This window comes from Trichosurus vulpecula, chromosome 4 (assembly GCF_011100635.1).
Source record: "Trichosurus vulpecula isolate mTriVul1 chromosome 4, mTriVul1.pri, whole genome shotgun sequence".
Classification (NCBI taxonomy): domain Eukaryota; kingdom Metazoa; phylum Chordata; class Mammalia; order Diprotodontia; family Phalangeridae; genus Trichosurus; species Trichosurus vulpecula.
In genome coordinates this window covers 346,311,619-346,325,186 of record NC_050576.1, presented here as the reverse complement: position 1 = coordinate 346,325,186, position 13,568 = coordinate 346,311,619, and positions in this window count along the sequence as shown.

Sequence of the window (13,568 nt, the reverse complement as noted above, 5' to 3'; positions counted from 1 at the left end):
GCTTCTGTTTCTATCTAACATTTAAATAAATGATGTTTTAAGACCATTAATCTAAAGCAAAATCAGCTCTCTAAATTATACATAAAGCATGCTTTTATAAAAATTGTTTAAGCTGAAGCTTTTTTAAAAAAATGAAATATTGATGTTTTATAAAGCAAACCATAAAGATAAGTCATCTTATAATGCTATATCCTTAGACCAATATGCTAGAAAAGTATGAGATGGAAATAAAATCTCCATCTTCTTGCTGTCAGGTCTGTGTGTTTAGGAACATCATCTTTTCAGAATTTGTGGGGATTCAGCAGTATGCCTATTTCGTTCATTATAAATTTATTTTTCTTTTGTCTTTGCATTTTTACACTGCTGTTCCTTTTATTTACAACTGGGATTTGTATTTTTAAGTATCAAGCTTAATACAATGCCTCTTCCTTTAGAAAATGCTATGCAGGTGAGTAGGAGAGAGAGAAAGAAGAAGCAGGTTTTTTTTTCTTCTTTTCTTCTGAAGTTTGTCCTTACATTTTAACATTCTGATTCATTGCCAATACAAATAACAAGCCTGCATTGTATCCTTTGCATTACATTATTTATTTTTGTACTTTTCTCTGTACAAAATCTTCCTGTTGCCATATGCTAGCTAGATTTCCCAATATATACATCTACAGAAAATAACCCTCTCTTACCTCTCTTCTCCACTCCAAACCCCTGCTGGTAGTTAAAATGCCAGGCACTAATATGATTCTATATAAAATAAATAAATGGATAAATAAATAAATGAATGGATAGATAAATAAGTTTTCCTTTGACTTCCAGTTGTTGCCCATTAAATAGCTCCTTTTAGGAGAATAATTGCTATGTATTGTATTGTTAAAGAAAGAAAACTTAAAGGATTTTGTGACTGATCTATAGGGCCAGCTAGGTGGGACAGTGGGACCCTAGAGTCAGAAAGACCCATCTTCCTGATTTTAAATCTGCTTAGACACATGGTAGCTATGTGATCCAGGGCAAGTCACTTGACCCAGTTTGCCTCAGTTTTATCATTTGCAAAATGAGCTGGAGAAGGAAATGGTAAACCACTTCAGTATCTTTGAAAAGAAAACCCCAAATGAGTTCACAAAGAGTGAGAGGGATCATTTAACACCAATGGTAGTACCTATATTGCAATAGATATCTTCCTTTTCCTGTCTTCTCTATTTTCCTTTGGTTCTCACCAACCCCTAATAGTCTAACTTATGAATTCTGGTAAAAAAAAGAAATAGGAAAATTAAAGAAATTTTCAGTGAGGATGCAATTTTAAGTTGTTGCCTTTACTTTGTTTTGGTGACCTACTGTTGGCAAAAGGATCCTCTTCCATTAAGAAGAAAAGCACAACAAGAAATCCACATAGCATCTTCTGTTTGTTTTATAGGTAGTTGAAGGTGCTTTATGAGCTGTATCTAGTGTTGAAAATAGAAATCATTTGCTCTGGGTATCTTACCTTTATTTCTGAAAGAGTATTTGCATATTACTAAATGAGGTGTGTCCTGGCACTACAGAAGGGAACAAAAATGTTTCTCTCCTTTCTAGTTGTAATAAAGCTGCATACCAAAGCTCAAATGGGTAGAAGTGGGAGGCCCAATAGTATGTGCTGTATGTACTATCATCTTTAAAATGGCACTATTGATAAGAGGAGGGGAAAGAAGAAAAGGAGACTGAAAGACAAAAACACACAGAGAAGGGGAGTTGGTCAGAGGGATGAAGGAAAGGGAGAAAGAGAGAGAGAGAGTTTTGTGTAATATAGCCAATAACCAAGAACCCTCTCATTTGGATAGGATAGTTCCAAGCCACAATAATCCTCTTTATAAGGCATTATTGTATAATGGATAGAACCCTGGGCTTGAAATGAAGATAGATCTGGGGTTAATTCCTACTTCAGACACTTGGCAACTTTGTGAAATCTTTTAAATCATCTGAACCCCCCTTTCCTCATCTGTAAAATAAGAGAGTTGTTATACTTATATGAATGTAGACTTATTAAGATTATTCTACATGGAATCACTTTGTCTTCAGTGTCAAGAAAAGAGATTTGCTTATATTTGCCTGAAGTATGTCTTTTATTAGTATCTGGTCTTACCTCCTTCAAGATGAATCACCATCCATTCCAATTTCTTGAGAATAGTGGCAGGTGTCTTTACATTTTAGGAAAAAAAAAAACAACTATAGAATATATAGAACATCTCCATAATTTCCACGAACATGCAACAGCAATACCTCAAGTCTTGCATTGCTTGGTGGAGGGGGTTGCCTATACTCCCTCTTCTCTGACTCACTCAGCCCTCAAACAGTTGTAATCCAGTTTCTAGTTATATCATTCATCTAAAGTTGCCTCTTAATGGGAAAGTTGGACCACTAATGCATTGTCGGTGGAGTTGTGAACTGATCTAAACATTCTGGAGAGAAATTTGGAATTATGCCCAAGGGGCTATGTAACTTTGCATACACTTTGACCCAGCAATAAAACTTCTAGGTCTCTAACCCAAAGAGATCATAAAAATGGGGAAAGGACACACATGTATAAACATATTTATAGCAGCTCTTTTTATGGTAGCAAAGAATTGGAAATTGATGGTATGATGATAAATTGGGGAATGGCTAAATAAGTTGTGTTATGAATGTAATGGAATACTATTATACTATAAGAAATGATGAGCAAATGGACTTCAGAAAAAAACCTGGAAAAAATTTATATGAACTGATGCTGAGTGAAATGAGCAGAACCAGGAGAACATTGTACGCAATAACAACTACATTGTATGATGACTGACTTTGACAGACTTAGTTCTTCTCAGCAATGAAAGACAACTCCAAAAGACTCAGAATGGAAAATGCTCTCCACATCCAGAAAAAACAACTTTGGAGTATGATGGCAGATGGAAGTATATTATTTGCTCTACTTTTCTTTTTTTTGTTTTGTTTTGTTTCTTCTCTCTCATGGTTCCTCCCATTAGTTCTAATTCTTCTTTACATCATGACTAATGTGAAAATATGTTTAATATGAACGCATAAGTAGAATCTATATCAGATTGAATGATGTCTTGGGGAGAAGGGAGGAGAGGGAAAGGAAGAAAATTTGAAACAAAATCTTATGGAAGTGAGTGTTGAAAACTAAAAATAAGTAAATTAATTTTAAAAAATAAAGTTTCCCTCTTCAAAGTTACCATGCTTCTCTTAACAAATTTAAGTGATTCTTCTCAGTTATCTTTCTTTTTGACTTCTCTGCAACACATAACTTCAGTGACTACACCCTGCTTGTTACTTTTTCCTATTTGTGTGTGTGTGTGTGTGTGTGTGTGTGTGTGATACAACTCTTTCTTCTTCTTCCTCTTTATCTGACAAGCCACTTGTCAGATTCCTTTATCAGATCATCATCCACATCCTACCCCTAAATGTGGTTGTGCTTCAATTCTCCACCCTTCTCCCTTTCTCTACAATCTCTCTCATGATTATGTTATCAAGTCCCATGGGGTCAGTATATTTACTCTCAACATATCACTTCCTCTGTATATATCTCCAGCTCTCTGTTTCTGTTTCTTTCTCTATCTTCCTATCTTATCTCTCTGTCTCTATGTATCTGTCTCTCACTTTCTCTCCCCATCTCTCTCCCTGCTTAGTTCCAGTCCCACATCACCAACAGCTTTTTTAAAACTTCCACCTGGATAGTCCATAAGTAACTAAATCTCATTATGTCTGAAACATAACTCATTATCTTTCTCCCTAAACCCTCTCCTCTTCTGAAATTTCCTATACCTTTTAAGGGTGCCACCACCATAATTTCAATAAATCAACCTGAGAGTCATCCTTGACAATCCCTTCTCCTTCACACTTAATATCCAATTACTTGCCAATCGTAGTTAATTGTACTTTAACATTGTTCATATTTTACCCTTCCTAACACTCACAGTGTTATTACTCTGCTTTAGGCACTCATCACCTTTTGTCTAGGCTATTGCGATATTCAAGAGTCTCTTTTCCACTATTCTCTTCTCCTGTATTCCATATTCCATACAGATCTCAAAGTGAAATTCCTAAAATTCAGGTATAATCATGTTATTGACTTACTCAAGAAAAGCAGCAGGGGCTCCCTATTTTCTCTAGGATAAAATCGGTACTCCTCTGTTTCACATTTGAAGCCTTTACAACTTGATTCTTGTCTAAGTTTCCCATCCAGGCATTCTTCAGTTGAGCCAAATTGGTCTACTTGCTACTACTCAGCCTCTACATTTCCTTTACCTTTTCTGTGACTTTGTATTTACAGTTCTCTATGTGTGGAATACACTCCCTCTGCTTCCTAAAATCCCTAGCTTCCTTTAAAGCTCAGTTCAAGTGTTATTTTTTATGTGTCTTTTCCTGATCTTCCAGATGCTTATATCCTTACTTAAACTACAATGTATTTTCTATGGCAAAATGTGTTTTGAGCCTAAGATAGAAACATCCATGGGAAAGATAGCAGGGATCAATATCTGGGAGAATACATTCTTTATTTCCCTACCATGTGAGTGGGAACAGCCTCTTTTCACTGGCTAGATAATTAATTGGATAAGGCTAGGTCTTTGAAACTACCAGAGAGGGACACATTATTTTTCCCACAGCATCCAGGGTGGGGTGGTCTTATTCACTTACAGTCTAAGTATCATATACTAACTACCATATACTAAGCTGGATATAGGACAAAGTCTTCCTTTATTCTGATCCCACCCCCTTAATCCCTGAGTATTTGCTCTTAAGATATGAGGCCTTTTGGTTTGTTCTTTTCTAGGTCCAAGTGGTTGAGTCCTTGTACCCAGAGCTCAAGCATTGGAAAATTTGGAAGGAGTATTCCATCTCGGACCACCAGACCAGCAAGCAAAACTTGAGACGTCAGAGTGCCCTTTCTAAAACCCACAGGGATTTGAATTTGGTGGGACTGTGCTATATAACAATTGAGATAGCTTCCTCCCTAACTCAGAGACTAAGGTGATGTGAGGGTGGAGTTATACCTCCCAGGTCTTAGGGAAGGGGGCAGGTTGTATGTTAATTATTGTTATCTCTTTGAAGTTTTTTGTTTGTTTGATTTGTTTTTTTGTAAAAGTAAATCTGACTGTTAGGTTGTTAAATGGAACTGGAATACTTTGGATCACCCTGAAATTACAAGAATGCAATCATTTTGCTTTTAAGTTAATCATAGAGTTGATACCTCTAAACCCCTTTAATGTTACCAGAGAACCTGGGAGAAACATGAAGTGTATTATAGTTGATTTTGAGTCAGGAGGGTTCAAAGTAGTTGCTGCTACATTTGTCCTGGTCCATATGCACCTATATGTAAATATGCTATTTCCCCAAGAACTTTGAGGATGTGGATTGTTGTTATTTTTTTCTTTGTAACCTCAATGCAATTGTAAATAATAAATATATATTTATTGAATGATTGATGGGTGGTAGAATGGTTCCACTTAGAAAGATCTATTAAAACAAATATGGGGAAAATTCAAAGGACAGGTGAAAGGGATTTACTAATCTGATGCATCAATACCCCTCACCTACCTCATAGGACAAAGTCAGACATTATTTGGATCTAGTTAATCAGAGGGCTCTGATGATGGAAATCTTAATTTTGCCTTCTTTTTTACACCATCAAAATTGAAATGGTTTTCAAAACCCACTTTATGTACTCAAAACAAATCTAAATAGACATATGACATTAATTTCCTCTTTGATTGAATTTAAGCGTAAGGGATGTGGCTATTTAAGTTTAAGGAGAGTCTCTGACCAATTTGATCAGTTACCCAATTAACTTGATGAAACTACCAAAAAATGCCCCTTTTTAAGATATATCCACTTGGTACTTTGCACATAGGATATGTCACCAGTATGTCCATTGGTGTTATAGTTATTGGTTTCAGAACCTAAGGCTTTCTCTTAATGATTGTCTGATGGGGAATGAGTAACCAGCTCCCTGAAGTTTATGAAATTGAATGAGCTGTTTTCTCATTATCTTGAAGACTTCTTTTCTCCTTCATCTTTCTTCTATGTGACATCAAGATTAGGGGTAGAGATTGGATAAGGAAGAGATAATCCAGGCAAAACATTTTAAGATTAAAATTAAATACTATTTAATGATAAATTAAGTGATACTCCTATGGGTTCTGTGTGGATAAAACAGTTACTATTGAAAATTTATCTAAATGTTTCTGTAGAACTGGTAGCATGAATTTTAATAACTTCCATTACCTTGAGTTCCTGCAAGCTTCAGCCCACCAATAACTGTATCAATAGAAAGCTAAAATATAAACACTGTATTTGTAAATGTCATTAGTTTAATTATATGACATAAAAAATTTAAATCAGACAGCTATGTTTCTTGGACTTTTTTCACAGATATGTACAGGAATTTTAAAAAAATAAAGTAAAATGCATGATGTATTTCTGTGGAAAAATACTTTCGTTTCCTAGCAACAAAATATGTTATTTATAATACCTGTATCAAAGAAGTGAATGTGCAAAAATAGCATACTGTACTTACCTAGAAATGTCTCACTGTCATGTCAGTGAAAAATAAAGATTAATAGCTATAATATGACCTACAGTACTCCTGCAGCAAAATTCCATTTACTGACTTCTATAGATCTCACTTACTTTTCTGAGACAGTTTGACATTTTTTAGTCAAACCTTGAGGCATCTTTTCTTTTATTTCTGTTGTAAGATCTAAATTTTACATGTATATCTATATAGTTATGAAAGAGGGAGATAGTGATAATTTGATATCATTCTAATAGTTTCATGAACACAGAATCATAGGAAATTTTTATGAATCGTAACATCATTGATTTAGAGTAGGAAGGACCTAAGAGAGAAGGGATGCTTCATTTCACAGTTGAGAACACTGAAGCACAGAAATCCTAACTGATTTGCCAAGAGTCACAGAATTAGTGTCTGAGGCAGGATGTTAATCTAATTATTCTTCATTCTAAGATTCTTGATTCCAAGACTCTATGCATTATGTCACACTACTTTTCAAATCCAACAAAAATGGTAGTTTCCTGCATGTATACCTGACTCATTTTCCTATCTCTAAAATATGAGAGTTGGTCTTACGGGTCTTTGAGGTACCTTATAACATTAGTGCTATGATCGCGTTAACCCATGATCATACTCTGCATTGCTAGTTAATTTTTTTTGTCTCTGATAAAATTATTGTCCTGATTGCAATTTGTGTGATACTTGAAGAAGGTGACTAATTTCTATTTTGACCTAGAAAAATATGTTTGATAAATTGCTATCAATTATTTAGTACTAGAGGATAGAATCAAAGAGCCAAGATTTGCTCTACTGTCTAAGTGAGCTATAGTTTTATCAGCAGTCCTCATATTTGTAATCAGTTCAACAAAAAGTCATCCAAGTGGGTTTTAGAGCTTTTGCTAGATGTTTACTATTCAATTGACAGGGAGACAAACATATACTTTTGCCAGATCAAAAAAGAATTTCACTTTACTAAATTGAACTTGGGTATTCATATTGTCTCATCATTTCATTTTCATATAAATATAATCAAATGTTAAAATTCTGAAAAGTTTAAAGGCATCTTGAAAGAGAGAAAAACATATACAGAGAATCTAGAATGCTTTGTAGTGTATTCAGTAAAATATCAAGCCATATATAAATTAAATTCTATACTCCAAAAGATATTGTTATTTCTAAATCTATTTCCCACCTTTTTTTCTTCTTTGATAGTAACATTATGTGCATGTCGCAAACTATTCGTCTCGTTTTCCTGTCTGTGACTATTATCTAAGTCTTCAATAAATTTCTTCAAAGGAATCCACCCAAGTTGCTGGATGTTGTCAACCATGCAAAGCCCACACCTTAAAATGCAGAGGTGTCCAAGCAAAGTTGAAAGCATAAAAGTTTTATTAGGAAGAAAATCAGACACCTGTGTCGAGGTGAGGAACCCCTCCCAAAATTCAAAGGACCCCAAAGCCTTGAAGAGGCCGGGGAGATTTATGTTTGAAAACCACAAAGGGGAGGTTCAGGGAGGGGTTGGGAAAAAGAAGTGTTTCTCAGGAACAGGGTGCGGCCCAGAAGGTGGATGTTTTGCAGGAACACTGGACCACTAGGCTAGTTTAGTCTGATTTGGGGTGCCCGCTCTGCCTCTAGATATGAGTTAACCAATACAAAGTAGACCCCTCATTCAGAATACCATGTATCACTTTTAACATCTTAGCTTTCTGTGCTTTCTATCTGGATTCATATTAAAGTTCATTCTAATAAAAACTTGATTTTTTTCACAGAAATTGTTTTCTGTGCATATCTGCCTCAACCTGGACTTGTGAATTTAATATTTCATAAGTTTAAAACTTTACACTTATCCTTATTCAATTCCATATTATCCACTTTGGCCCCTCATTTTACATTTTTATGATCTTTGTAGCATTAGAACTCTGTCATTTAAAATTTTAAGTATTCCTTTTAGCTCCACTATCATCTAAAATTTGGCAATCATATCATCCATTCTCTCATTGATTAAAAATGTGGGGGAAAAGATCAATTTCGCATGAAGAACTGTTTTTTTTTTTAATTTAATTTTTTATCCCTAGTTCTAAGTGCAGTGGCTGGCACATAGTAGGCACTTAGAAAATGCTAGTTGACAACAGATTGAAGGGAATCCAAGTTTCAGTCCTACCTCTGACAGTGATGACTTGGATAATCTTGAAAATAAAATTACTTAATTCAGCTGATGATCAGTTTCCTTATCTATAAGTTGAGGGTGAGGACTAGATAACTTCTAAAGACTCTTCTAGTTCCAGATATATGATACCATACTGAATATTAGAAGTCAAGGACAGAATTCAATGGATGCCACTCTTCAAATTGACATTATCCCTTTAATCACTCCTTTTGAGTCTAATAATTCAATCAGTTCCAAACCTATGCAAATATACTGTAGTATAGTTACTATATTCCAGTAAATAGGAATTTTGAAACAGCTAGGTGCAGTGCTGAGAGCCAGGAAGAACTGAGTTCCATTCCAGTCTGAAAAACATATTAACTTTGTGACCTGTGAACCATGTGAGGTCGCAGAATAAGTCATTCCTGCTAGCAGCCATTCTAGCTATTCCTTCTCTTCTGAGTAGCAATAAAACCTTTTAAATGTTTTTGTGTTCTAATCATTCTTTTTTTAATTTTTAGCTCTTATTTAGAATTTTATTTTCCCCCAGTTACATGTAAAAACAATTTTTAACATTATTTTTAAATTTTTGAGTTCCAAATTTTCTCCCTTCCTCCCTTGCTACCATCCTTCATTGAGAATTCAATCAAGGTTATACACGCATAGCCATGCAAAACATATCCATAATAGTCATGTTGTGAAAGAAAACGTAGGCAAGAAAAAAAACTCAAGAAAAATAAAGTTAAAAAAGTATGATAATCTGTATTCAGACATGATTAGTTCTTTCTCTGGGGATGCATATAGCATTTTCCATTATAAGTCCTTCAGAGTTGTCTTGGATTGTTGTATAGTTGATAATAGCTGTCACTCACCACTGATCATCTTATAATACTGCTGTTACTTTGTGCACAGCACATTTCACTTTGCATCAGCCCATGCAAATCTTTCCAGGTTTTTCTGAGAGCATCCTGTTCATCATTTCTTATAGTACAATAGTATTTCATCATAATCACATACCAAACTTGTTCAGCCATTCACTAATTGATGGGCATCCCCTCAAATTCTAATTCTTTACCCCAAGGAAAAAGCTACAACAAGTATTTTTGTACGTATAGGTCCTTTTCCTATTTCTTTTTTTCTTTTTTATCTCTTTTGAGATACAGGCCAATAGTGGTATTAGTAGGTCAAAGGGTATGCATGGTTTTATAGCTTTATGAGCATAGTTTCAAATTGCTCTACAGAATGGTTGAATCAGTTCACAACTTCACCAAGATTGTATTAATGTCTCATCTTTCCCAGACCCCCTACAACATTTTTCCATTACCTTTTATGCCCTATTAGCCAATTTAATAGGTATGAGGTAGTACCTCAGAATTGTTTTAGCTTGCATTTCTCCAATCAATACTTAGAGTATTTTTCAATATGCCTAGAGATAGCTTTAATTACTTCATCTAAAAAGAGATCATATCTTCTGATCATTTACCAATTGGGAAATGGCTCTTAATTTTATTTGACTCATTTTTCAATATATTTGGGAAATTTTATCAGAGAAATATTCTTCAAAATTTTTTTCACAGTTATTAATGCTAACTGTATTTCCCTCCATCCTATTCCTCCCAATTCATTCTATTCTCTTTCTCCTTTCACCCTGTCTCTTCTGAAAAGTGTTTTGTTACTGACTATTCCCTGCCCGAATCTGCCCTCCCTTCTATCACTGCATCCTCCCTTTTCTCTTATCCCCTTTCTCTCCTATTTTCCTGTAGGGTAAGTAGGATAGGTTTCTATATCCAATTGAATGTGTATGTTATTCCCTCTTTGAGCCAATTCTGATGAGTGCAAGGTTCACTCACTCCCTCTTACATCCCCCTCTTCGGCTCCACTGTAAAAGCTTTTTCTTGCCTCTTTTGTATGAAATAATTTGCCTAATTTTGCCTCTCCCTTTCTCTTTTTCTTAGGAAATTTGTCTCTCACACCTTAATTTTATTTTTTGGATATAATCCCTTCATATTCTACTCACTCTTCCACCCTCTGTCTATGTATACTCCTTTAAACTACCCTAAAAATAAGAAAGGTCTTCTGAGTTGCAAATATAATTTTCCCATGTAGGAATGTAAACAGTTAACTGCTTAAGTCTGTTATGATTTCCCTTTCCTGTTTGCCTTTTATCCTTCTCTTGAGTCTTACATTTCAAAGTCAAATTTTATATTCAATTCTAGTCTTTTCATTAAGAATGATTGAAAGTCCTCTATCCCATTGAATATCCATTTTTCCCCTGAAGGATTATACACAATTTTGCTAGGTATGTGATTCTTGGTTGTAATTCTAGCTCTTTTGACTTCTGGAATATCAAATTCCAAGCCATTTGAACCTTTAATGTAGAAGCTGGTAAATCTTGTGTTATCCTGACTATTGCTCCATGAACTTGAATTGTTTCTTTCTAGCTGCTTGCAATAACTTCTCCTTGACCTGGGAACTCCGGAACCTGGCTATAATATTCCTGGCAGTTTTCATGTTGAGAACTCTTTCAGGAGGTGATCAGTGGATTCTTTCAATTTCTGTTTTACCCTCTGGTTCTGTAACATCAGGGAAGTTTTCCATGATGATTTCTCGAAATATAATGTCTAGGCTCTCTCTATGTGTGTGTGCCTCTCTCTCTCTGTCTCTCTGTCTCTCTCTCTCTCTCTCTCTCTCTCTCTCTCTCTCTGTCTCTCTCTCTCTCTCTCTCTCTCTCTCTCTCTCTCTCTCTCTCTCTCTCTCTCTGTCTCTCTCTCTCTCTATCATGGATTTCAGGATGTCCAAGAATTTTAAAATTATCTCTCCTGCATCTGTTTTCCAGGTCAATTGTTTTTCCAATGAGATATTTCACATTGTCTTCTATTTTGCCATTTTTTGTTTTGTTTTATTGTTTCTTGATTTCTCATAAAGCCATTAGCTTAGATACGCTCCATTCTAATTTTTAAGTAATTATTTTCTTCAGTGACCCTTTAGACATCCTTTTCCATTTGGTTGATTCTAATTTTTAAGGCATTTTTCTATTAATTGACTTTTTGGACCTCTTTTAGCATTTGGCGTAATCTATTTTTTAAAGTGTTATTTTCTTCAGTATTTTTTTTTAATTTTCTTGCATCAGTCTAATTTCTCTTACTTGGTTTTAAAAATACTTTTTGAACTTTTCCATGGCCTGAGACCAATTTATATTTTTCTTGGAGAACTTTTATGTAGGACCTTTTACTCTCCTATCATCTGAGTGTGTGTTTTGATCTTCTTGTCACCTTAATAACTTTCGATAGTTGGAGGTTTTCCACTTTTTTTGCTCATCTTCCCAGACTATTAAATTGACATCTAATTTTTGTCAAAACAGTGCTCTGCTTCCAGGTTGGAAAGCACACTATGCCAAGCTCCAGGGGATTTGTGTAGATGTTTTCAGAGATGCTTCTTGGGACTTGTAAGTTTTCAGTTTTTCCAAGGTGGTATCCTGTAAGGAGAGGTGTTTACTACCCTCCTGGCCTGTACTCTGGTCTGTGAATGACCACAATCACTCTTTTCTGCCCTGAAGGTGTGAAGAGGGTTCCCTCTCCACTGCTTCCACAAGCTCTCCTACACAAGTTCTCTTCCTCACCCTTGGACCTGGATCTGATCATGGGAAAAGCAACAAAGTCCTGTTATAGTGCTAGCCAAAAGCCCCTTGCAATCTCCCTCTGACCACTTGCTCAACCCCCTTACAGTCCGTGGGCTAGGAGCTCTGAAAATAGTCACTACCACTGCTCCTGCCACAGCCACTGCCACTGCTGCTGCCACTGCCAATTCAATAGCTCCCAAGGTTTGCTCCTGGTTTGCTGGGGTCCAGACTGTGCTTATTCAGCCTGTGTTGAACTATGCTCCACTCTCACCTAGGTGAAATAGGCCCTTGCTACTGACCTTCTAGGACAGGGCTGTGGAAAATACAGCCTGTGGGCCACATGCAGCCCGCAGTGTGATTTTATATGGCCTGCCTGTGGGTTTTAACTTTCATGAGTGAAAAATAAAATAGTAATTTTCATGGAATGCATATTAGGTTTTTCAATTCCATCACTAATAAATAATCTCATTGATGTTACTTTTCTTTGGAGTTTTTAAGCAGAATTATGGATGGAACATATCATATGGAATTTTCAGTGTATTTGTGGCATGTGTTCTGTCTGTATGACGCAGACTAGTCAATATGCACCTACCTTTATATTGTTGTGCTGTTACTTTGTTGTTTTGGGTTTGTTTTCATGCTTCGTGTCTTTGCCTGTTGTATCGATGATGTGCATTCCCCCACTTGCCATTAGTGTACTGATTTTTTTTTTATTCTGGGTGCAGCCCTTGAATAATTATTTTATTTTAATGTGGCCTTAAGATAACCTAAGGTTGGACAACCCTGTTCTAGGTTGTCTTTGGCATCTGTGAGCTGAGAGGTCTGGAAACTGCCACTGTTTCCAGTGATTCAATCACCTTGATTCCTGTTCTGGGTTTGCTGGGGCCTGGTCTGCACCTGTGCTAGACTGAAGTCCTCTCTCACCCTGGTGCAACTGATCTTTCCTGTTTGCCTTTCAAGTTGTCTTGGGATGGGAATTTGTTGTGCTTCAACCTTTTCTGTGTTTTGCTGCTCTAGAATTTGTTTAGAGTCATTTTAAAGGTATTCAGAGGGGTTTGGGGGAGAACTCAAGTAACCACCTGCCTTTACTCTGCAATCTTGACTCTGCCTCTCTAATCATTCTTTATCTGAATTTCCTGGACTACATAAGTGGCAAGTTAATTAACTTCTGACAGCCTAAGTTTTCTCATCTGTAACAATAGCACCTATGTCTGAAATGTGTTAGAATGATAAAATGAGATAATATTTGTAGGGGCACTAAAATATTAGTT